General features: G+C 39.5%; 1 long non-coding RNA gene across 1 annotated transcript; it reads right to left on the bottom strand.

Annotated features, from left to right (window-relative positions):
• Positions 1–1,369: 1,369 nt before the first annotated feature.
• Positions 1,370–22,618, bottom strand: LOC125619166. The gene is made up of 3 exons (XR_007350677.1): positions 22,442–22,618; positions 7,165–7,219; positions 1,370–1,454 (listed from the first exon to the last, which is right to left on the bottom strand). It is a non-coding gene; the product is annotated as an uncharacterized LOC125619166 (long non-coding RNA).
• Between the last annotated feature and the right edge of the window lie 454 nt (positions 22,619–23,072).

The following is a 23,072-nucleotide window of genomic DNA, read 5'->3' as shown; positions in this document are numbered from 1 at the left end:
CCTCAACCCAAACTCCAGGATCAAGGGGTCTAGAACTCTCAACAGTGCTCTAGGGGCTCAGGTCTGTGTACTTTCTGGAAAGTTCTGGAAGCAGCATTAATCAGTGAGGTGGAAAAGATGGAACTCCAGACAGGGAGCATCATGGGTGTACCAAGGCACAGAGGCAAGACAAGTCTGGGGAGGCACTGGAGCAGGAGGGAGATCAACTTGTCAGTAATTGCTGATCTTAAACATCGAGAAAAGTCAGCAGCACAGGAGAAGTTAAACATACAGACACACGATGTTAGGTCACCAAACAAGGAATCAATAGGAGTACAAATGGATTCAGAACTTAGTAGGACAGGCACAAACCAAGGAAGGTCTGACACCACATTTGGAAGAGGATGCAGGATTGACTTTAAAAGTGCAAGTCTGCAGAACTCGGAGGTTAGTAGAATCTGACTTTTCAAGCACTTCAGCAGTAGCTAGGGAACTAAGGAGAGGCCCTGGAGGGGAAATAGAGACAACTAATTTGCTTTTTGCTGGTTGTCCAGAAGAAGAGCCAATTTTGTACTGCAGAAGTGAAGCAGTACAAAGAAGGGGGCTGGGGCTGGGGCTCAGCTGAAGAGCGCTTGTCTTGCACATATGGGGCATTGAGTTCCATCCTCAGCACCACATAAAAATAAATAAACAAAATAAAAGTATTCTGTCCATCTACAACTGAATATATACATATATATGTATATATGTGTATACATGTGTATGTGTGTGTATATGTGTGTGTGTGTGTGTGTGTGTATATATATATATATATATATATATATATTTTTTTTTTTTTTTTTTAAGGGTAAGGTAGGGCAGAAAAGCCAATAGTGAATGGTTACTAATCTGGCCTTCACTAAGTGTGGCTGATTGCTTCTGCTCTAGTGATTATCCTCTGAGAAGCCATATAAAATGAGTCTCAGAATTGCCTTTGGGAGGTAGAAGGAAATCTATCCACCAGCTCATCTCTCATTGGATAAAGATTCATACCAATTGTTCATGCCTAGATGCCAAGTGGGCTTCTATGGTTTCCCAAACTCAGTGTCAACAGGAGACCCTAGCAAGAGGCACACGACAGGGCCATGAGGCAAAGTCCTATCAGGGTGCAGCTGTGTGAAGTCAGATGGAGCACAGCTGGATGCCATAGCAGCTGCTGGAACAAGAGATGGTTGACACTATGAAGCTCTGAAGGTCGGGGGATGCCAGAGATGTACCAAATAGCATGTTTCCATTTCCAAAGAGTTCCAGAAGAAAAACCCTCAGGAACTCTGAAGGGGAACCACATAAGGGCTTCCACAAGTTCTAAAACTTGCTGGTAGTAACTCCACAAACACAAGATGAACCGTACCTGACCATGTTCTCTTTCTTCCTTGCTTCACTTGTCTGTTTCTTCCTTTAGACTACAAGCGTCTTCATTGTTCTTATTTATGTACCTGTGACAGGAAAAAAGATTATTTTCACCAGCCCTTTTCATTTTCCTCCTAAGATCCATAGCAAAATTACACGTCTCAGTAATCAGGGAGACCCATGTGACTGAGCCCTGGATAATGGAATCTGGGCAGAAGGGATAGACAGATCCTATTTCTGGGCATCCCCTAAAACCCCCATGTGATCCTCCAAGCTTTCCTGCTTTCCTAATCTGCTGACCAGATGCAAAATTACCCAGTGGAAGTCCAGGAAATGCAATAGCATGAGCCTGGGTCCATGTCTGACTGCAAAGAGCAGAACCCCTGTGCTTGCCTACATTCAACCATGCTGCAACCAGTAAATAAACTGTCATGGTGTCAAGTCACTGAAATGTGAAGGTGGTTTGTTGCAGTCATTAGCATATCCTGACTAATACAGTACATGTCATTTGATTCCCTGTGCCTCCAAGGCAGGGGTTATGTTTATTATTCAAGCTCTAATGTAATGCCCGGCACTTAGTAGGCATTACTCAAAGTGTGAATGTGTGAATTAGCTGACAACTGAACCTGGTCTTAAAGGATCAGAGGTGGAATGCCAGGCAAGGTGGCAGGTAGAATGTGTTCCATAAAGTGGATGTAGCGTGTACAGAGGTAGAGAGACTAGAAAGAATATGATTGGTTCTCAGCATTGCCAAAAGCTCATGATATGAGAAGGCAATGGCTTAAGTGGAGTTAGAGAGTTGGCAAAGGCCAGATCATAAAAGGTCTTCTATATTACATGAAGAAGTTTAAAATTTATCCTATAGAAATCATTCAAGAATTGTAAACAAGGATGTGATCATCAAATTTATGTTTAAGAACAATCTTTCTAACTTCTCAGGAAAAGGATGGATTAGAAAGGAAGAATCGGCTGATCATGGTGGCAAGTGGCAGTAGTTCTAGTTACTAGGGAAGCTGAGACAGGAAAATCTCTTGAGTCCCAGGTGTTCAGGGCCAGTCTGGACAACCCCAAATCTTTAAAAAAAATAGAAAAAGGAAGAGCCAAAAATATAGATTTTTTTAAAGCAATATTTCCATTTTTCCCCAGTCATTCATCCATGAAATGTTCCCACTAAAAAGATATTTTGGGATCAAGCTTGCTTGGAGGAGTTATGCATTCTATAGCCCCTTTTGGAGGTTTTTTGGACATAATTTATTACCATGTTGAAAACTATTGTCCTGCATTAATGAAATCTGTTAAACTTAAATGTAATAGTACTCAAAATGATTTGACTATAGAATCCTCTTTTCATTTAACTATTAAAATTGATATTGTCAGTCTCAAAAAAAATACTTGGGAATCAACTTAACAAAAGAGATGAAAGACCTCTATAATGAAAACTACAGAAAGCTAAAGAGAGAAATTAAAGAAGACCTTAGAAGATGGAAAGATCTACCTTGTTATTGGATAGGCGGAATTAATATTGTCAAAACGACCATATACTACCAAAAGCACTACAGAGATTTAATGCAATTCCAATCAAAATCCCAATAAAATTTCTCATAGAAATAGAAAAAAGCAGTCATGAAATTCATCTGGAAAAATAAGAGACCCAGAATAGCTAAAGCAATCCTTAGCAAGAAGAGTGAAGTAGGTGGTGGCATCACTATACCACACCTTAAACTACACTATAGAAAAATAGTAATAGAAACAGCATGGTATTGGCACCAAAACAGACTGGTAGACCAATGGTATACAATAGAGGACCCAGAGACTAACACACATAATTTCAGATATCTTATATTTCACAAAGGTACCAAAAACATACATTGGAGAAAAGATAGCCTCTTCAACAAATAGTGCTGGGAAAACTGGAAATCCATATGCAACAAAATGAAATTAAACCCCTATATCTCACCATGCACAAAACCCAACTCAAAGTGGATCAAGGACCTAGGAATTAAACCAGAAACACTGCACCTATTAGAAGAAAAAGTAGGCACAAATCTTCATCATATCAGATTAGGTCCGATTTCCTTAGTAAGACTCCTATAGTGCAATAATTAAAATCATGAATCAATAATTGGGATAGATTCAAACTGAAAAGCTTCTTCTCAGTGAAAGAAATAATCAGTGAGATGAATCGAGAGCCTACAGAATGGGAGCAAATTTTTACCACATGCACATCAGATAGAGCACTACTCTCTAGGATATATAAAGAACTCAAAAATCTTAACACCGAAAACCCAAATAACCCAATAAATAAATGGGCCAAGGAACTGAACAGACACTTCTCAGAAGAGAATATACAATCAACAAATACATGGAAAAGTGTTCAACATCTCTAGCAATTAGAGAAATGCAAATCAAAACTACTCTAAGATTTCATCTCACTCCAGTCAGAATAGCAGTTATTAACAACAATAAATGTTGGCAAGGATGTGGGGAGAAAGGCACACTCATACGTTGCTGGTGGGACTGTAAATTGGTGCAGCCAATATAGAAAGCAGTATGGAGAATCCTTGGAAAACTGGGAATGGAACCACCATTTGACCCAGCTATCCCTTTCCTCGGTCTATACCCAAAGGAAGTAAAAACGGCATACTCCAGGGACATAGCCATATCAATGTTTATAGCAGCACAATTCACAATAGCTAAACTGTGGAATCAACATAGATGCCCTTCAGTAGATGAATGGATAAAGAAAATGTGGTATATATACACAATGGAATATTACTCAGCATTAACAGAGAATAAAATCATGGCATTTGCAGGTAAATGGATAGAGTTGGAGATAAGATGGTAAGTGAAGTTAGCCAATTCCAAAAGACCAAATGCCAAATGTTTTCTCTGATATAAGGATGCTGATTCATAATGGAGTTGGTGGGGGGGGCATGGAAGGATTTTGAACTTTAGATAGGGCAAATGGGAGAGAGGGTGAGGGAGGGGGCACAGGGGTAGGAAAGATGGTGGAATGAGATGGACATCATTACCCTAAGTACATGTATGAAGACATTAATGATGTGACTCTACTTTGTGTACAACCAGAGATATGAAAAATGTGCTCTATATATGTAGTATGAATTGTAATGCATTCTGCTGCATATATAACAAATTAAAACTAAAAAAATAGATTAAAAAGAGAGTTTAGGGCTGGGAATGTGGCTCAAGTGGTAGCGCGCTCGCCTGGCATGCATGCGGCCCGGGTTCGATCCTCAGCACCACATACAAACGAAGATGTTGTGTTCGCCAAATACTAAAAAATAAATATTAAAATTCTCTCTCTCTCTCTCTCTCTCTCTCTCTCTAAAAGAAAAAAGAGAGAGTTTAAAAAATTGATATTGTTTAAGATTAAATTTGGTTCCCTATAATAGAAAAAAAAACAAAAGAATAATGATATTGAAATTTTATTTTTGTTTGCATAAAAAAATAAAAAGCAGGCAGTCCAAGAGTGCTCTTTAGAAAGCTCTTTGGTAATTTACTAATTTAGTCCTCAATAGTTTTGCTTCACCATCATTAGCTTTCACTCTCAAGGTCACTCGTGGTCCAAGATGGCTACTGGATCTCCTGTCCAGATCTTCTTGGAAGGAAAAAGGGAAGGCAAAGTGGAAACAATGGGCCTGAGTCCCTTAGATAGACTTCCTGGAAATACTGCACATCACTTTTTTAAAAATATGTTTTTTAGTTGTAGATGGACACAATACCTTTATTTTATTTATTTTTATGTGGTGCTGAATATCGAACCCAGTGTGAGGTAAGCATTCCACCACTGAGCCACAACCCCAGTCCCATCACTTTTTCTTATATCTCATTGGCTAGAACTTAGTCACATGGCCATCCCAAGATACAAAGGAGGCTGGAAAATATGTCATTTTGTTTTACTTTTCTATCTGCCAAGTTAAAAATTGGGTCTATCACTAAAGAATTGATAAACTCGACTAACATTCTCTAGCACATTGTCCCACAGAGATAATGTTCCACAGAGCATAAGTTGGGAAAAAATGACTAAGTAATGAGGTTAATTTTTTTAAAGATTTTTACACTGTATTATGGTATAAAATTCATGTATGTTATAACTTACCTCCTGAAAATATACAGTTTGATCATGTTTAGTGAATTAATGTAGTCGGGCAACCATACCACAATCTAATTTTTAGAACATTTCTAAAACCTTCCAAAATTACCTAGTTCTCATTTGCCATTAATCCTCACTCCAACCCCCAGGTCCAGGCAATCATCAATCTCCTTTCTTCTCTATAGTTTTACCTTTTCTAAAAATTCCATATAGATGGAAGTGTGCAATATGTAGTCATTTGTGTCTGGCTTATTTCACACAACAATATTTTTGTGGTTCATTTGTGTTTTAGAATCTTGTTTAATTCATTCTTTTTTATTGCTGAAGAATATTCCTCTATAGGGATATGCCTCCTTTTGTTTATCCACTCACTCAAATGAGGGACATTTGGATGTTTCTACTTTGGGGTTATTATAAATAATACTGCTATGAACCGTCACATACAAGTTTTGTGTGGATATATGTTTTCATTTCTTTTAGGTATAGCTACCTAAGGAGACTGATGTTTAAAATTGAATGTACTCCAACTATAATGCACCATGAAAAAAAGTGGGAAAAAAATTGAACGTACTCATTGAAAGCACTCACTGACAAACACTGTACTAGGTACTGGGGATACACTGCTGAATAAAATTTGGCACAAGTTTATTCAGCTCTTGTGGAGCTTGCAGTTGATAGAGAAGACAGGCATTTGTCCAAAACTTTATGCAAACAAGTGTAATATCACAACAGTGGTAGATACCTTAAAGGAGTGGTGCATGGTGCTATGATATTATGCTAGAAAGATCTGCTTTGGTCAGTAAAGTCAGTAAAACTGCCCTTAAGCTGAGATCTGAAGTATGTCAGAACTTAGTCACCCCATTGAGGTCTGTCCTTCAAAGTAATATCTTATAAGATATTATAAGATATTATGGTTTGGATGTGAAGTGTACCCAAAAAACTCATGTGTGAGATAATGCAAGAAAGTTTAGAGGAGAAATAATTGGGTTATGAAAGCCTTTACCCAATCAGTGAATTAATTCCCTGGTGGGATTAACTGAGTGGTATCCGGAGACAGGTAGAATGTGGCTTGAGGAGGTAGGCATTGGGGGTGTGCCTTTGGGGTATATATTTTGTATCTGGCAAATGGAATCTGTCTCTGCTTTCTGATCATCATGTGACCCACTTTCCTCCTCCACACTCTTCTGCCATGGTGTTCTGCCTCACATCCAGCCCTGAGGAATGGAGCTGGCCTTCTATGGACTGAGATCTCTGAAACTGTGAGCCTCCATATAAAATTTTCCTCTTCTACAATTGTTCTGGGCAGGTCTTTCAGTCACATCAGCAAAAAAAAAAATCTGAACAAAACTAGAACATACTTATTTCCAAAAATGCTACCCTTGTAAACAACTCTGAGGCATTTTATGGGTACACTGGTTTAGTCCTGTTTGTCCTTACATAAAGTCTCTGTTCGTTAACCCTCTCTAGAGGTTTTAGAAAGTTCTGAAGCAGACACAACCAGATGTCAATGAAGGTTAGTTTGGGTGTAATTTCTTATTTTTTCTGGATGTTTGAAATATTTCATGATTTGACATTTTTTTTTTAAAAAAAGTATGTATGTGTATGTGTGTGTGTATTTTTTTTTCAGTTCCCTTGAGAATTGTATCTGCCAAACAGCCCCGCCTGTCTTGTCAAATACTGACCTTGTTTTCTCTCTGAAGGAAGAGGATCATGGGATTGGAAGGTGGCTTCTGGAACCTGGAACCAAGAGAAGGATGTTAATGGTCAATATGCGCTGGGGAGCTGTAGCAGTCCAATGCCTATATCTTCACTACAGGGGCAAATCTGCAACAGGGGTCCTCCTGCCAAAAGTGCCATTTCCCTGGACAAGACTGGAGAAGAATAGTTAAGTCCACAGGCTTTGGAGCCCTACTGATTTTGTTGAAATTCTAACTCTACCACGAATGACCTTAAGATAGTCCCTTTCAGCTTCATGATTCCAATAATAGAGCTATGGTGTGAATTAAATGATTCATGCACGGTACTCTGCACATGGTAGCTTCTTGACAAATTATTTATTACTACATTACTATTACATCTTTCCTCTGGCCCCCATTTCCCCATGTTTCCCCTATACTGATTTGTTCTTTTTGAAACATGTTAATTCCATTGATTTAACTGAAGTCCATGGCTGCCTGGTTTTTGGCCTGGGAGATCTTGTTTTGCAGAGTGACTTCTGATGATATATGGACTCTATCTTTTATATGTTCATATGACTGATTTAACTCTTAAAATGCTACAGAGCTCTCACTCTCGACCTTGTATAGCACTACTACTATTTTAATTTTTTAGAACCTGAGTTTATACATATAAATGACTATGATCCCTTTCAGGAACTATGATTTATGGAAAGTCACATTTTGAATGTTCTTGGGCAGGATTTAAAAAAAAAAAACAAAAAAACACTGGTCACTCTACCCTGAAATAGCTCCATAAATCCTTCATCCTTGCTCAGCAGTGTGCTTTCCCAACTATGGTTAGACAGTTTTAGCCATAAAAACTTGCTTAAGCTAGGGATTTTTACTAAGCCTCAAGTTGCTGTGGAGTTCTTTTCCTTAAGCATGCAGTTCTACCATCAGCATTACCCACCAATCCAGAGAGAGTGCCATCTGTAAATTGACAATAAAAAAACAACAACACTGTTTTGCATTCTAGGAATAAAACATTGCAGTTTTTAAAATTAATTAATCAGTTTTCATGTTTTTGCTGAGGTAAAGCAAGGCAGCCATTCTCCAAGATGGCCCTCAAAGATCTTCATATGGTAGGATTCAAATCCTTATCTTGTCTTATCCTCTACTGAATGGAGCAGATTTGAGTATCAGTAGGATATTACTGAAATGGCAAAGTGTGACTTCCAAGACTAGGTCATAAATGACATTACTTCTGCCTTGCTCCTTTATATCATTGGTAATGAGAAAAGTCAGTAGCCATGTCACGAGGACATCAGTCAACCTCATGGAGAGGTCCATGTGGCAAGAATCTGAGGCTTCTTGACAATAAATGTGTGTGAGAGCCATTTTGGAGTAGCTCCTTCATGCCTAGCCAAGCCTTCAGAAAATACTGCATCCCCAGCCAACATCTTGATTGTAACATCATGAAAAACTCCTTAGCCAACCCAATTAAGCCACTCTCAAATTTCTGGCCTACCGAAACTATGTGAGATAAATGTTTATTGTTGTTGTAAGCTTTGGGGACCATTTTTTACGCAGTGATAGATAACTAATACTTTCAGTGTTGGATGGTATGAGTGACATTCACCATTAGCTTACTGTAAATTATACATGGTTATTATATAAGCTTGACTTACATTTTGAGTATTTTTTCAAAATATGGTATATATATCTAGCTAGTTGTTCTGTAGCTTGTTTCAGTCCCATTCAGCAAACATTTTTTGACTACATGTTTCATAACATGTTAGCAACAGAAAATCTAGATTGATCATCAGCAATTTGAACAAGATCAGTGGCAGAAAGCTGCATTTCTTCATTCAATTCCATTTTTTGTGAATGATTCTTATGTTTTCATTACTGTACATAAAGCCCCAAATTCTAGGAAGTCTAACTCTTACCTCTTCTTTTGCTTCCATCTGAAATATATCCTAGCAGAGAATGAAGTTGGAGGGAAGGATGCTCCCATGATAATAAAACAGGGACTGTTGCTTTGATTGACAATTCATAATGGATAATGTTTATTGAGCACTTAATACATACTAGGCACCATTCTGAGTATTTTACATGTATTAACATATGCAATTTTTACAAAGGAAACTGTTATTACCCTCACTTTATAGATGATAAAATTGAGGCACATCACTGGAAGGAAAGCAGTAGAATCTAGAGGTGCCACCATCTCTGTCCATCAGGCACAGACCCAGTAGCTGCCACACCCATAACATTGGTCTAACATTCTAGGTTCCCTAGGCTCCTGCTCCAATTATCATAAAGAAAAACAAGACTGAGATTTTACAGAAAGCAAAGCAAAAAGAAAACAAAAAAATGTATAAAAACAAAAGTGTTTGCAAAACCTAAATGTTGTGATGATTAATCTTATGTGTCTACTTGACTGGGCTCAGGGATGCCCGGACAATACATGTAAAACATTTATTTCTAGGTGTGTCTGTGAGGGTGTTTCAGAAGAAATTGGGATTTTAATAGGTAGACTGAGTAAAGAATATTGCTTTTGCCATTTTGGTGGGCATCATCCAATCGTTGAAGACCCCCCAAAACAAAAAGATGCAGGAATTATAATTTTTATCTCTGTCTTCTTGATCTGGAATATCCATATTCTCCTGTTCTCAGAAATTATTGCTCCTGGTCTCAGGCCTTCAGACTCTGGGTCTCTCACACCCTCTGTTCTCAGGCCTTTGGACTTGAACTAGGAGATGTTAGTTCTCTTGCTTCTTGGGCCTTTGGACTAAGACTGAATCATACTGCTGGCTTTCCTATTTCTCAAGCTTGCAGATAGCAGATAGTGGAACTTCTTGGTCACCATTATCAAGTGATCTAATTCCCATAATAAATATGTGTGTGTGTATGTGTGTGGGTGTGTGTGAGTATATGTGCTGTGCATGCACACACACGTGTACACACACTCATGTGTATCCTATTAGTTCTGTTTCTCTGGATAACACTGATTAATACAGATGCCTTGTACTAATATAAAAAGATAAACATCCACAGCATAACTTCACTATCTTAGTAGAAGATGATGTTTCTCCCAGTGTGGTTGGTTCCTGAACGGTCCACAGCATCTGGGAAGTTGGTAGAAATCTTGAGCTTCTGGATTGGAACGTCTGGAAGTTGGGCCAGCAATCTGAGCTTAGAATTTTTTTGTAGTTTGAAATTTACTGAATTAAGGGACTCAGCTGAAGCTAAACCTGGGTAGTGTGATTACAGAGCCCATGACAACTCCATAGTTATTACAGTGCCAATTTTGGAGTTTCATAGCAACAATAAATGATATAATTTTAGCCCCCAAAGAATCATGACTGTCACTCCCTCATAGACATGTAATAAAGCAGGGGTCTTCATGTCTTTGGTCTCCCTATTAAAGACAGATTCCTAGACTAGGTTATAGGATATCAACCAACCTACCTTGAAAATGTACATTAAATTTCCACTATGGTGGGTAAAAGATGTTGAAAGGAGTGTAAAAGAAGCCAGGTCAATTTAGAACAAGATTAGGTAGTACAACATTCACTAGCTGCTATAATGAATATATTCACAAATGAATAATGGATCCAACAACAAAAAAGTTTATTTCTTACTCACATGGCATTTTAAGAAAAGTGTTTCTGGGCTGGGGTTGTGGCTCAGTGGCAGAGCACTTGCCTCGCACATGTGAGACACTGGGTTCAATCCTTAGCCCCACATAAAAATGAATAAACAAAATAAAGATATCTTAAAAAAAAAGAAAAGTGTTTTTGACTAACAAATCATAATCTTCTACCTGGTGATTCAGGGGTCCAACTTCCTTTTAACCAACAAATACAACATTCCATAGGGATTTTATCATCATCTACATCCAACAAGCAGGAAGAGAAATTGTAATGAGGGCACATTCTCTTCCTAAAAAACATTGGCCTAGAAATGACACACATTCACCTCTACTCACATGCGATTGGCTAGAACTCAATAACACAGTCACATTCAACCACAAAGGAAGTTGAATGATATAATCTACCTGTATATTCAGGAAAAAGAAGAAATGAATTTTTATGAAGAGAGCAAGATCTTTTATCAGGGATAGGATGGGATGATGGAAATAACTGAATTGTAAGCTCCTAAAGAGGAACAACTGCTTTTTTTTTTCCTTTGGCCTTTTCAGTGCCCACAAAGTACCTTACTTAGTGAATGTTGGTTGAGTGAAGGAAAATGTAGAAAAGAGTGACCTAGTATGTGTGGCACAATCATTTATCGTTATCCCTCCCACATCCATGGAGAAGTTCATCCATAGCTAATTCACCACATTCTTTCTTGATAATCCTGGATTTAGTGCCAGAATTCTCATTTGTGTTCAGTGCACTAGGCAAACATTAACCATCTACTAGTGTGAATCCTGTTTACCATCTTTGGATGAGCTATAACCATTCCATCTGTAAAATGGGTATAAACCTTGCCTAGACAATTTCTCAATGTTGTTGTAAGGATCAAAAGAGTTGTAGCATTGTGAAAGAACCTTGGCCCAATCCTAAAAATTATTGTTGATAGCATTTATATGTGAAACTTCAAAGTGTAAACTCTTAATGTATAATTTGCACATGTTTTAGTGCTAACTGGAGCCCATATTTATAAACTCGTGAGATCTTACATTGTTGAAATATCAGTGCCTTCATAATCTTTTAACTTGGGACCTGGGAATCTTAACTGAGTAACGATATCTTCCCAGACTAGATTGCTGCTCAGTCCCAGGGAATTGTCACTCTTCATTCATTTCTGAAATACTCTTTTGTCAAGATTCTGATATTTCCCATTCAGCCATACTTCCCATTCATCCATTCTTAAAAACTTTTAAAGAAGTATAGACTATGCCCTCATGGTCAGTTTTGAGCTCCATGAGAAAGTCTCAACACTTCTCTACTTTTTTGGACAATACATGGTATTTGCGGAAGACTTGCTGGGTTACCCAAATTTGTCCAAATAATTTCACTCCTGTGTAAACTTGTGCCTGTGATGAATTCTTGGCCTTGAAACTATACAGGAATCTAGTAGTTATTTAGCTACACTCATAAGGTATGTGGCCAGTAATTTGTTACTAATCATATGTAAAGTATCACAGTCTGAGTGATTTATTTTTCTCAAAAATAAATAAATGGGAACAGTTATTCTTATCATAATGTCACCCCTTTTCATTTGCATTCTGATATTTTCTTCTGAATGATAGAGCAGGGGGTGGCACTTTAGCTGAGTGCTGGGAATTTCACACAGCCCTCAGTCCAACTTATCTACATCTCAGCCTGTGGTAAGACCATTAGCCATCCTGACAACTATAAATTATGGTTGTTTGTGAGTGGTGATTTTATAGTTACTGCTACTGTTTTTGCTTTTGATTCAGTAGTATATGCTTTATTAATAGCCCCTGTAGGGGGAGGATCTTGGGAGGGGAGACGACAAAGCTTGTTATTAAAAATAAAATGAGCCATATTTATTTAGTTTTTCCCTATAGTGATAATTTTTGAGATCTTTAAATGGCTTTTTTCATTGTCCAAGTAGTTGCAAAATGTTTTTTTGTGACATCACACCACAGATATTTTACATTACTATTTGTCCTTCTTCTTTGAAATTAAAAAAAAAAAAAACATAAATTGTGAGGAGTATGGATTTTTTTCCAAACCTCTTCATGGAACTGGAGAGTGGGGAGGGTAGTAGAAAAAACATTGAAACACGCAGATCTAATTCAGTACCTCCCTACAACACAAACTCGCATATTGCAGGGGCTCTTATTGTCCTCACTCCTGCAGGGCACGATCAGGAGAAGGGCGGACCAGGATCAACACAAAGTCAACACTGTCAAGGCTCCATACACTAAGTAAGGTTGCAGGAAGACTATGGGTATATAGCCAATACTAAGTACTACAAGCAAAACTGAGTCAGGGTTAGGAGCCCAGAGCGCCAAGTCATTTGGTGCTAGGATCAGAAAAAGGGGTTATTGAGAACATACAGCAAAGATTCAGGTACAATTACTAGTTAGGGTAAGTAGGTCCAAATTGTGGGGAACTCACATGCTTGGGATATTAGAAGAATACAGTCTGGTTAATCAAAGGGTTAGAAGAAAGGCAGATAAGGGTGTCTCATAAAAGATTAGATAAGAAGTTGAATAGATGGATACATTGATGCAAGAATGATTGGTAAATAAGTGTATTTTTTAAATGAAAATGAAAAGAAGGATGGATAGCTAATATAACTTATGAATTAAAAGTAGGCAAGAAAATGATTAGTTGTATGAATAGTTAATAAATGGACAATTAGATGGGTAGATAGATAGACAACTACATACATTCATGCATGTATACATAAGCAAATGGACGACCAAACTGATGGATTGGTAGATGAAGACAAAGATGGATTAATGGATGAATAGAGAGATGGATGAGTGCATAAAGGGAAGGGTGGTGTTGGAGGCAGGATAATGGCCTAGAGATGTTCACATTTTAATTCTTGTAACATGTGACTACATTAGATTGCATGACAGAAGGGAATTAATGTTGTTAATCAGCTCACCTTGAAATGAGGAGATTATCCTGGATTGTCTAGGTGGGCCCAAAATAATCATAAGGATCCTTATAAATGCAAGAGAGAGGCAGAAAATACAGAATCAAATGGAGACTTGAAGATATTTTATGGCTTTGAAGTTGGAGAATGTTGGTTAAGAGACCAGAAATATAGGTGGGCGCAAGTTGGAAAAGTCTAGGAAACAGATCCTCCTTTAAGTCCTCCAGAAGAGCTGAACCTTTGCCGACACTTATATTTTAGCCCCTTGACCCATTTTAGACTTCTGAATTGTAAGGTAATAAATCTGTGTTGCTGTAAGTCACAACTTTTGTGATAATTTGTCACAGAAACAATAGAAAAGAATGGAGTCATCAATGGATGTAGATAAATGGATAGATGATAAATGAATACTTGGATGCTTAAAGGAATGGATGACAAATAGATAAATACATGGATAGATGTGTGGATATTTGGGCAGAGAGATGGATGGAAGAATGAATGAATGGTTACTTGAAAACATGATTTGTTGGTTGGAGGGAGGGATAAATAAATACATGGACACATGAATGGTTAATTACATGGGTAAATGAATGGATGAATAGGTGGGTGGAAGGATAAATATATAAACACATAGAGAGATAAACTGTGGGTGATGTATACATACATGGATAAATGAATGTTTGGTGGAAGGATAGACGGACACATGGATTGATGACTTGTATGATGGATAATGAAATTGATATGTGAATGGTAATTAATGAATAGATAAATGAGTAGATACTTGGTTGGAGATCAGATTGGATAGATGGGTACTTACATATGTGTTTTTAATGTGTGAATGAAAAGTATCTTATGTTTAAAGACAAAAGCATCACCTTTGATGTGAAATGTGGACTTGGTAGTTAGGGAAGTTTTTAATTTAGAAAGGAAACATCCAGATAGACTGTAAAATGTGATTTTACACATTGGATTAAGCTTCCATCCTCCGGGATAAACTATTTAAAACAAGGGACCTGTACACTTGATGATTTCTCTATCTGAATTATAATACTCTTCCTTCAAATAGTTAACTTCTACTACTTCCCTGCTTTATAGCATAAGCTTGCTTTTTCAAGGACGCCTTCCTTTATGTGTTCTTACAATGTTGTATAATCTTCCTTCGGAGCACTAAAATTCTAATTTATATTTATTGTATGATTACATGACTCATCATTCTCCTTTACTAGACTATGCGCTCCACAAGGACTGAGATCAAAGGATTTTTGTATACTGTCTTACACGTACCACTTAAGTCATGCCTGATACATAGAAAGTGCCCAGTAAGTACTTTTTTTAATGACTGGCACTCCCACTCACATCCCTAGGAACAATCTTGATGGGCTGCTAAGGCATTATTGATACCATGGCAACCCCCAGTCAGTCTTTACTGATGGAAGACTTTAACAAGGAGAGTGCTCCTCCAAAAGGGAAGAGCCAACCAGTAAGCTCAGGACTCCTTCTGCCTAGAGTCCTCTCTGCCCTAGAGTAGGCAAGAGCCCTTCCCTCTGGATCAGGTCAAGCATCTCTTTGCCTTCATTCAGATCCTCTTCACTCACCTGTCCTTGAACCAGGATCCTCTCTGACTTGATGAGCCTCTTTTGCCATCTCCCACCCTGGTCTCCACCTGTGCCAGCTCCAGTCATCCCCTGGCCCCCTTTGAGGCTGGCAAGTTCAGAACCCATACACCACTCATTAACAGCTAGCATGTTCTCTTCAGATCCTCTGATCATCCTTCTGCTTTCTCATGACTAGTTAGTTTCATTTTGATCTTTTTAGTTATCGAATAGATTTTAGTTTGTGTTTTGTGTTCTATTCTTTCTTTTTGTACCTTGTACACTAAGGGTCTCAGAGAACTGTACTCAAATCTCAGGACTGTGTGAACTAGCTGTGTGCCCTTAAGCAAGTTACTTAAACTTTCTGAACTTTGTTTTCATAATCAATGAATGGATTCAATAAATCTATGTCCCAGGGTGGTTGCGAGGATTAAATAACATGACATCTAGCAGAGTGGCTAGTGAAAGTAAGAGATAACCAATTATTCATTTGCTTTTTCTTCCCAGGTTTCTCTCTCTTTCCCTCTCCACCCCCCAACCCCAGCCTCTTTTCCCTATAGAACAATGCAATCTCCCTTTCTATTTTCCACTTTTCTGTCTTCAGAATGTTTTCTAGCCCTCATAAAAATAGCAGCACATAAAATGAAATTGCGCAGTGTTCTTATATCCTCCAAATAACTCAATTCAATTATAGACTAGTCAATTTTAGTTATTCGAGCATTACCAAAGCATCTGAAACTGGTAAATAAAGTTCTATATTCACATTCAGAAAATAAAAAGCTAAATCAATACTTTGGAAAATGGTATGGAAAATACATTTTCCTTGAGGTCTGAGAAAGTGTCAGCCTATAGTCAATTCAGCTGGCTAGAAGACATTGTACAAGAAACCCTTTCTATTTTAAATTTGACACAGCATCTGTGATGCCAACAAAGAATGGAAGCCCACAATTTGTGGGGAGGAAGGCTTGGCAGGAGGTCCCTGTGTGTTACCCACACAGGGTTCATGCAAATGATATAATGCAGGAGATTTAAAAATTCAGAATTAAATGAAGAAGTTAGTGAGGAAGTGGTCATGAACTTATTATTGGAATAGGTAGAGGAACAATTAGGTAATAGCAAAGATCCCTAAGCCAAAGGAAGATTTCAATACAAAATCATAAGCAACTCTTACAAACATGACCACAAAGGAAAGCAGAAGGTCCAAGGTTCAAACACTTGCAGTACCACATTCTTAACTGTGACTTTGGTCAATTATTCTGTCTATCTGGGCCTTTATTTTTCATCTGTAAATTAGAAACCAATATTAGTTTACATAATAGAAAAGTTGTGGTTATTAAATAGTTCATTCAAATGCACTGAAAACAGTGCCGGGCACCTGGAAGTACTTAGTAAAATGCTGGGTACAGTGGTACACACTGTAGTTCTGGTCACTTGGGACGGTAAGGCAGAAAGATCACTTGAGCTCAGGAGTTTGAGGCCAGCATGGGCAACAGCAAAACCTCATCCTTAAATAAAAAAAAAAAAAAGGGTTAGGGATATAGTGGTGGAGGCCTGGATTTGTTCCCTAGCACCAAAAGAAAAAAAAAGAAAAGAAAGTAGACTGTGTTTAATAATGGGGTAGTTAAGATTATGAGCTATTATTAGTCACAGGGTTTCTGGCATTTTCTCCTTCACTACTTATTATTGAGAAAGGTACTTGCATAGCCATGGAAATGTTGGGGATTATCTTCAAGACTCAAGACTGACATTTCTCAAGAAGATATGAAGGAATAAACACAACCCAGAATCTGATTGCCATATTTACAGCTCAGAATCTGATTTTTGTCAGCACTGAGAAGAAATCCATTTGTAGGGCAAATTCGCACTAACCTGATTCATAGGCCAATATATAAACCAGGTCATAATCAATTAATTTGCAGTGAGAAATATAACTTCTGAAAATACCAGACCATTCAAATCTATGCGATTAGCAAACTTTCTTACCAGGTTTGCACCTACACGGGAAGTCACATCCTCAAAAGAAGAGGACTTAGGAGATATAAATGTAAAGTGAGTTCAGTCTGAACTAACCCCAACTAGAAATCTCTTAAGAGATCGGATAGACTTTCTCACACTGTGTTTTGTGAAATTTTATTCTCTTTGCCAAGCCCGAGAGGAAAGCATTTGCCATGAATTGAATGTGTCCCCTCACAAAGTTTATGTATTGGAAATTTAATTCTCAGCTTCATCTGTTAATAGTATTCATACGTTAATAGTTTTTGGAGGTGGGGCCTTAGGAGGCAACTAGGATTAGATGAGGTTGAAGGTAGGGCCCCATGATTTATAAATTGTGAAAGAAATCACACTGCACTTATGATTAAATGTCTTAGAAACTATCAAACTAAGTGGAAATGATATTATAATTCATCCGTTGTGCTAATTTTTTTCTACTCTACTACAACATCTGGGGACCCAGTATTGGGGTTAGTCCTAGCTCATTTCTGAAACAACACCAACTGGTCAGGGCTAAAAAGTCGTCATTCCATCCTTGTTCCAGCACCCTGTGTATGTGGGGTTGAGTCCTGGAGGCCTGAGTACCCACTGAGTTACAATTTCCCTTTATTTCTTGCTTCAGCTTCCTTCTCCTGAGGTCAGGCCAAGTCAGCCTATTATATTTAAAATAAGAAAAGAACTCATATTAAATAAAAGCAGGTTATCAACCATCTCCCCTCTTTAAGAGGAAGAGTTGTTGTTTTGATTGGGCCAGACACTAGGGCAGTGAGGTGACAGTCCATAGGTACTGCTAAGGAGGATCACCAAAATCATATCCAGGAGTATGCCCTTTCTTCTGTTTCCCATCAGTACCTGCAGCTTGGGCTATTACACACTCAGATGCCTCCAGTGCACTGAGGATTAGATGAGGTTGAGGGTAGGGCCCCATGATTTATAAATTGTGAAAGAAATCACAATATCTGCAGTGCCCCAAACAGGTTTTGCTAGCCATACCTCCATGCCCATGCTTCTTTTCCACCTAGCAGATGCTTTTACATCCTCCAACTTGTCTCTACCAGGAAGGACCCCAGACCTCCTTTAAGAAAGAGTCTTAAAACCAGGCTTAGTGGTGCACACCTGTAATCTCAGCAACTTGAGAACTGGAGGCAGGAGAATTTCAAGTTTAAGGCCAGTCTGGATGACTTAAAGACCCTGTTTCAAAATAAAAATGTAGCTCAAGGGTAGAGCATCCCTGGATTCAATCCCTAATACTGAAAAGAATAAAAGGAAGAAGAAGAGGAGGAGAAGGAGGAGGAGGACAATGATGAAAATGTCTGGTGGTAGTAGTAGTAGTAGTAGTAGTAGTAGTAGTAGTAGTACTGGTAATAGTAGTTAGTTCCTTACCCTCTGCGCTCCCCTGTGCTCACTTGCCATAGCCTTGATCATATTTTATTGTGGTTTGTGTTTATATGTCTTGGCTACCCACCATATTCAAACATGGATTTCCTGCAGGGCAGGGACCATGCTCTGTATATCTCTAGTGCTCAGCATGGGTGATGAATGCATGAGGGTGTTTCCGAGCCTCACTGACTCGTTTCCACCCATCTTATCCTCCAGACTCACAGGGCTGGTTCTTACATTGTCTATCACTCTGATTTGTTTGATAATTTTTTTTCCTTCCCCAACTTTCTATGAATATCAATTCTTACCTTAGACTTGCTACGGGTACCTAATATTCTTCTTGGTTTGTATCACCTCCAGCTGGACTCTTCATCCTAATTCTGGCTGCCTGGTGGGAGAGTCTTGAAGTCTAGGCTCCAGTGAGAACACTGCAGTGTCTTAAAGCCTTTCTGAGCTGGCAGAGTTCCTACTATCTTTTCCACACTCCCTGACTAAATCCAGGCCCAGGTCCTAACCTTTTTGGACCTCTCTCTATGTCTTTATGGGCATGAGGACGGGCTCATAAAGGCTTGGTTCCAAATTATCCCCCTACCATTCTGCTCTCCTTCTATACCACTTCAGGCATGTCAGAAGGCAAATCAGCTGAGTCACTCCTGTGCCAGGAGTTCTGCAGCATCATAAGAGAGAGAAATCAACAGAGCAAGAGGAAATGAGCTCATCCCACAGAACGGCATTTTGAGCAGCCAGGCAGCCCAACGCCCATGGAAGACCAGGCAAAGAACCACCTAGGTCACAACTGTGTCCTTCCAACTGTTGCCACTCTTTGGGGAGCAGGACCCAATCATGTAGACTCATATATACCTAAGCAGCCTCCATCACAAGGGAACTAGAGTGAGACCCCACCAGGGTCATTTTTGCACATCTCCCAAAGTGGGTTGCTAGACCCAGGGATGGGGTACTAACGAGACATGGTATGTTCTAAGCTCTAGGAGAAGGATTTTGAGGGTCATAGCTGAATTAGTCTTTAGATATTTATTGACCCTCATCCTGGCCAGCCCCAAAGATGAAAGACATCATTCCTGCCCCAGAGGGTCCATGGTCTAGCACATGAGGATGTCAAAACACTCCAGGCTGGATTCTTACAGAGGAAACAAAATACAGATAGAGACAGAGAAGTGCAAACAAAGTTCCCTTGTATGAGACTAGTTGAAGGGAGAATGTGCATTGGCCAGAGGGTTGGGAGAGCTAATTTTATTTTTTAAATTGTGTGTGGGGAGCTTCAGAGGGTTGTAGCATAGTGGGAATGGAAGAAGATAAAGCTAGAGAGAGATGGTTTGCAAGATCAGATCTCTACAGTGGAACAACAGAACATTCTCTGAATTAAGGAGCACAGGAAAAAGAGCAGGCCAGAGTAAAGATGGCATGCTCAGCTTTGTGAAAGTTTTGTCTCAAATATTGGATTAAGGTAGAACTCTTTAGCTTTGTGCATGTGCTGCATCTTTACTCATTCTGAACAAAATGGCCATAGACAGTAGACCTCGTGCAGGATTCCCTGTGAATAGCGATTACGGATAAAATCCCATCACTCTTTGAGAGGCTTGGAAGTTTGAATACAAGTGAGAAATTTAAACATCAGAGTGGCCCGGAAGTTGAGAAAAGGCAGCAAGCGGAAGCAGTGAGGCAGCAAAACCATCAGTCAGAAGCAGCCGTGGGGTAGACAGAAGGAACCTGGCAAGAAGCTATGACCCAGAGACAGTAAATGGTTTGTAGGGGTAAGAGAAATCAATTCAATCGCCAGAGGGAGAAGCCACGAGACAGAAGTGGAGATAGAGAAGGGCTAAATCATGAGTATGGTGAAATGACAAAGGCAAGGAGCAGTGGGGCCCATCTTGCAAAGAACCACACGGGGCCTAGGCAAACAATAATAGTTCCTACTCACATATAATGGCTGGACTCTAGGGAGAAGTCCAGTGCCTCTCTCCTTGGCTCTGCATCCAAGCAATTGACAGGCCAACATGGATGGGTCAAGGGCCAGGATACCAATGAGGGCAAAGGGTAAATCTTCTCTTGAAAGATTTGATATTCCCTCTTTTTCCCAAGATCAATGGTCTTGGTCATTGAGTTGCCACCCTTTCAAGAAAAGCCAGAGGTGGATGGATAAGTCAAGATCTGGTCTGGAATGTAGATTTTATCCCACTTAGTGAATTCTACCATGGGCTTGCCGGTTTGCACTGCTGGAGGGGGGATCAGGAATGGATCTCATGGCAGGGATTAAGGGAGGAGAAAGGATATTGTACTATTAAGGATTTCTGGATTCAACAACAGAGACCATATCCAGTGATCTTAAAGAGAAAGAGATTCACCTGAAGAATCTTAAGTAACTCATAGAACTGAAAGGAGGGCTGGAAAGCTGGTCTTGGAAAAGCCAGATAAGGTCCTATGACAGGTGTAGTCCAGTTAGGTCATTTCTTCCAGCATCATTGCCACTGGACACCTTATTCCAACATGCTGGATGCTGGTATATAGAGAATTAGGATCCCAAAATGGTAAACATCCTCTTTTGAGATCACTTTACTCTTCCTCCATCCCAGATCAAAGAAGTCCTCCACATTCCTCAGTTCAGCACAACGAGAGGCCAGAGTGCAGAGAAAGAAACAGTATGTGTTTTTCAGCCCTTGTTCTCTGGGCACATATTCCTTTCCAAGAATCTGGTAAAAGGAATGGGTAGTAGTGATCGTGGCATGCAAGTTTCAGGTCTCAGGGATCTTGGGTATCCTCCAAATTCCTCCATCCCCCACATGCCTTAACTCATCTGGGTTGGCAAGCCTGGCCAAGAGAGCCCTAAACAGAGACCTAAATGGCAAGTTGATAGGCAAAGAAGTGGGGTGGTAGAATGTTCTAGGATCTGCAAAATGTTTGTCCATTTGAACCACTGACATAGATTCCATATGGCTTGGAAGGTAAGCAAAGGAGAGAGTGGAGTGAAATAAGCTAGAGGGGAAAGCACAGTAGAGAGTTTGGATTTTATGCTGAAGGCAATGGGTTGCCATTGATGTACTTTAAGCCGAGAATAGACATGGCAATATTTGTGCTTTAGGAAAGATTACTGGCTTCTGTTTTGCTTACCATTGACTAACACACCGGAGATGCTCAGTAAACCTTGTGAAATGATCACAGTGTGGAAAATGTAACTAGCTAGGAGGCGATGATGTAGTCCAAATATTAAATAACAGATGCCCTGAGTTGTGATGATAGCTATGGGGATGGAGAGAAATGACCAGATTCACTGAATGTTTGGGAGGTAGAATAAATTAGATGCTGGCTGTGGGAAGCTCAGTATCAAAGATGAGATTCTGGTTTCTAATTTAGGCAAATGACTGGAGGTACCATTACATGAGAGAGACAGGAGGAGGAGGTGGGGGTGGGGGGAGATAGGAACAAATTCATGCATTAACACATAAAGTTTTAGGTGTCTATGGACAGATAGATGGAGAATTCAGCTGTTATCATTCTTTGGTGAGAAGTTTAGGCAGACCTAAACTCAGATGGACTGCAGGTAGAGATTTAACAACTCCCCTGGAGAGCAGAGCCAAACCCTGTGTCCATGGAACATGCACCTGAGCCCAGCATGCTGGCTCCTGACCCAGACTCCGCCATTGAATCTTGATTAGTAAGCATTATTAAGGGCCTACCTACTCTGTGTCCAGTCCTAAAGTCCTCCCCTTCCCTCCCTTCCCCGGGCTCACCATTTCCTTATGCCTGCAGGGAGGTCGGCAGCCCGGCTTTTATGGGGACTGAGAGCTTCACCAGAACTGCTTCCTCAGAATTATGTAAGCTAGAGCAGAAAGCACAGCACAGGCAGACACAGCAGAGAGCTCCAGTCACACATTTGTATCGCTTGTGCACTGAACATAGCAAAACTAAACTAAACAGCCTGACAAAATGTTTATTTAGACACAACTTACGTAAGAAAGAGAACAACTTACATAAGGAAAAGCATCCTGTTTTGTCGCTGTTGTCACATCACTGTGCCACTCCTACTTCTCTGGGCTCTGATGTTAGGCCAGCCTCTCTTGTAGTCATCAGTGGGGAAATAACCCAGAGGAGGCAAGGGTTGGGAAGGAACTCAGTGATTTGTGATCCTCAGTGGATTAAACTCTCCCTGCTCTGGGGCCTGGAGGCAAGGGGACACCAGGCACTGCTTCTGCCAGTGAAGGTGATGTTTAGGTTTTACTGAATTCCCTTGTCCCTACCAATTTATGAGTCCAAGAAAGTGTTGTCAATATGAACAGTGAAGAAAGGAAAAGGTTTTTTTTTTTTTTTTGCATAGGGATTGAACCAAGGGGGAACTTAACCACTGAGCCACATCCCCAGACC

This window comes from Marmota marmota, unplaced genomic scaffold, assembly GCF_001458135.2.
Source record: "Marmota marmota marmota unplaced genomic scaffold, marMar, whole genome shotgun sequence".
In the NCBI taxonomy this organism is placed as follows: domain Eukaryota; kingdom Metazoa; phylum Chordata; class Mammalia; order Rodentia; family Sciuridae; genus Marmota; species Marmota marmota.
Note: the sequence above shows the minus strand (reverse complement) of the source record. Positions and strands in the feature narration are given on the sequence as shown.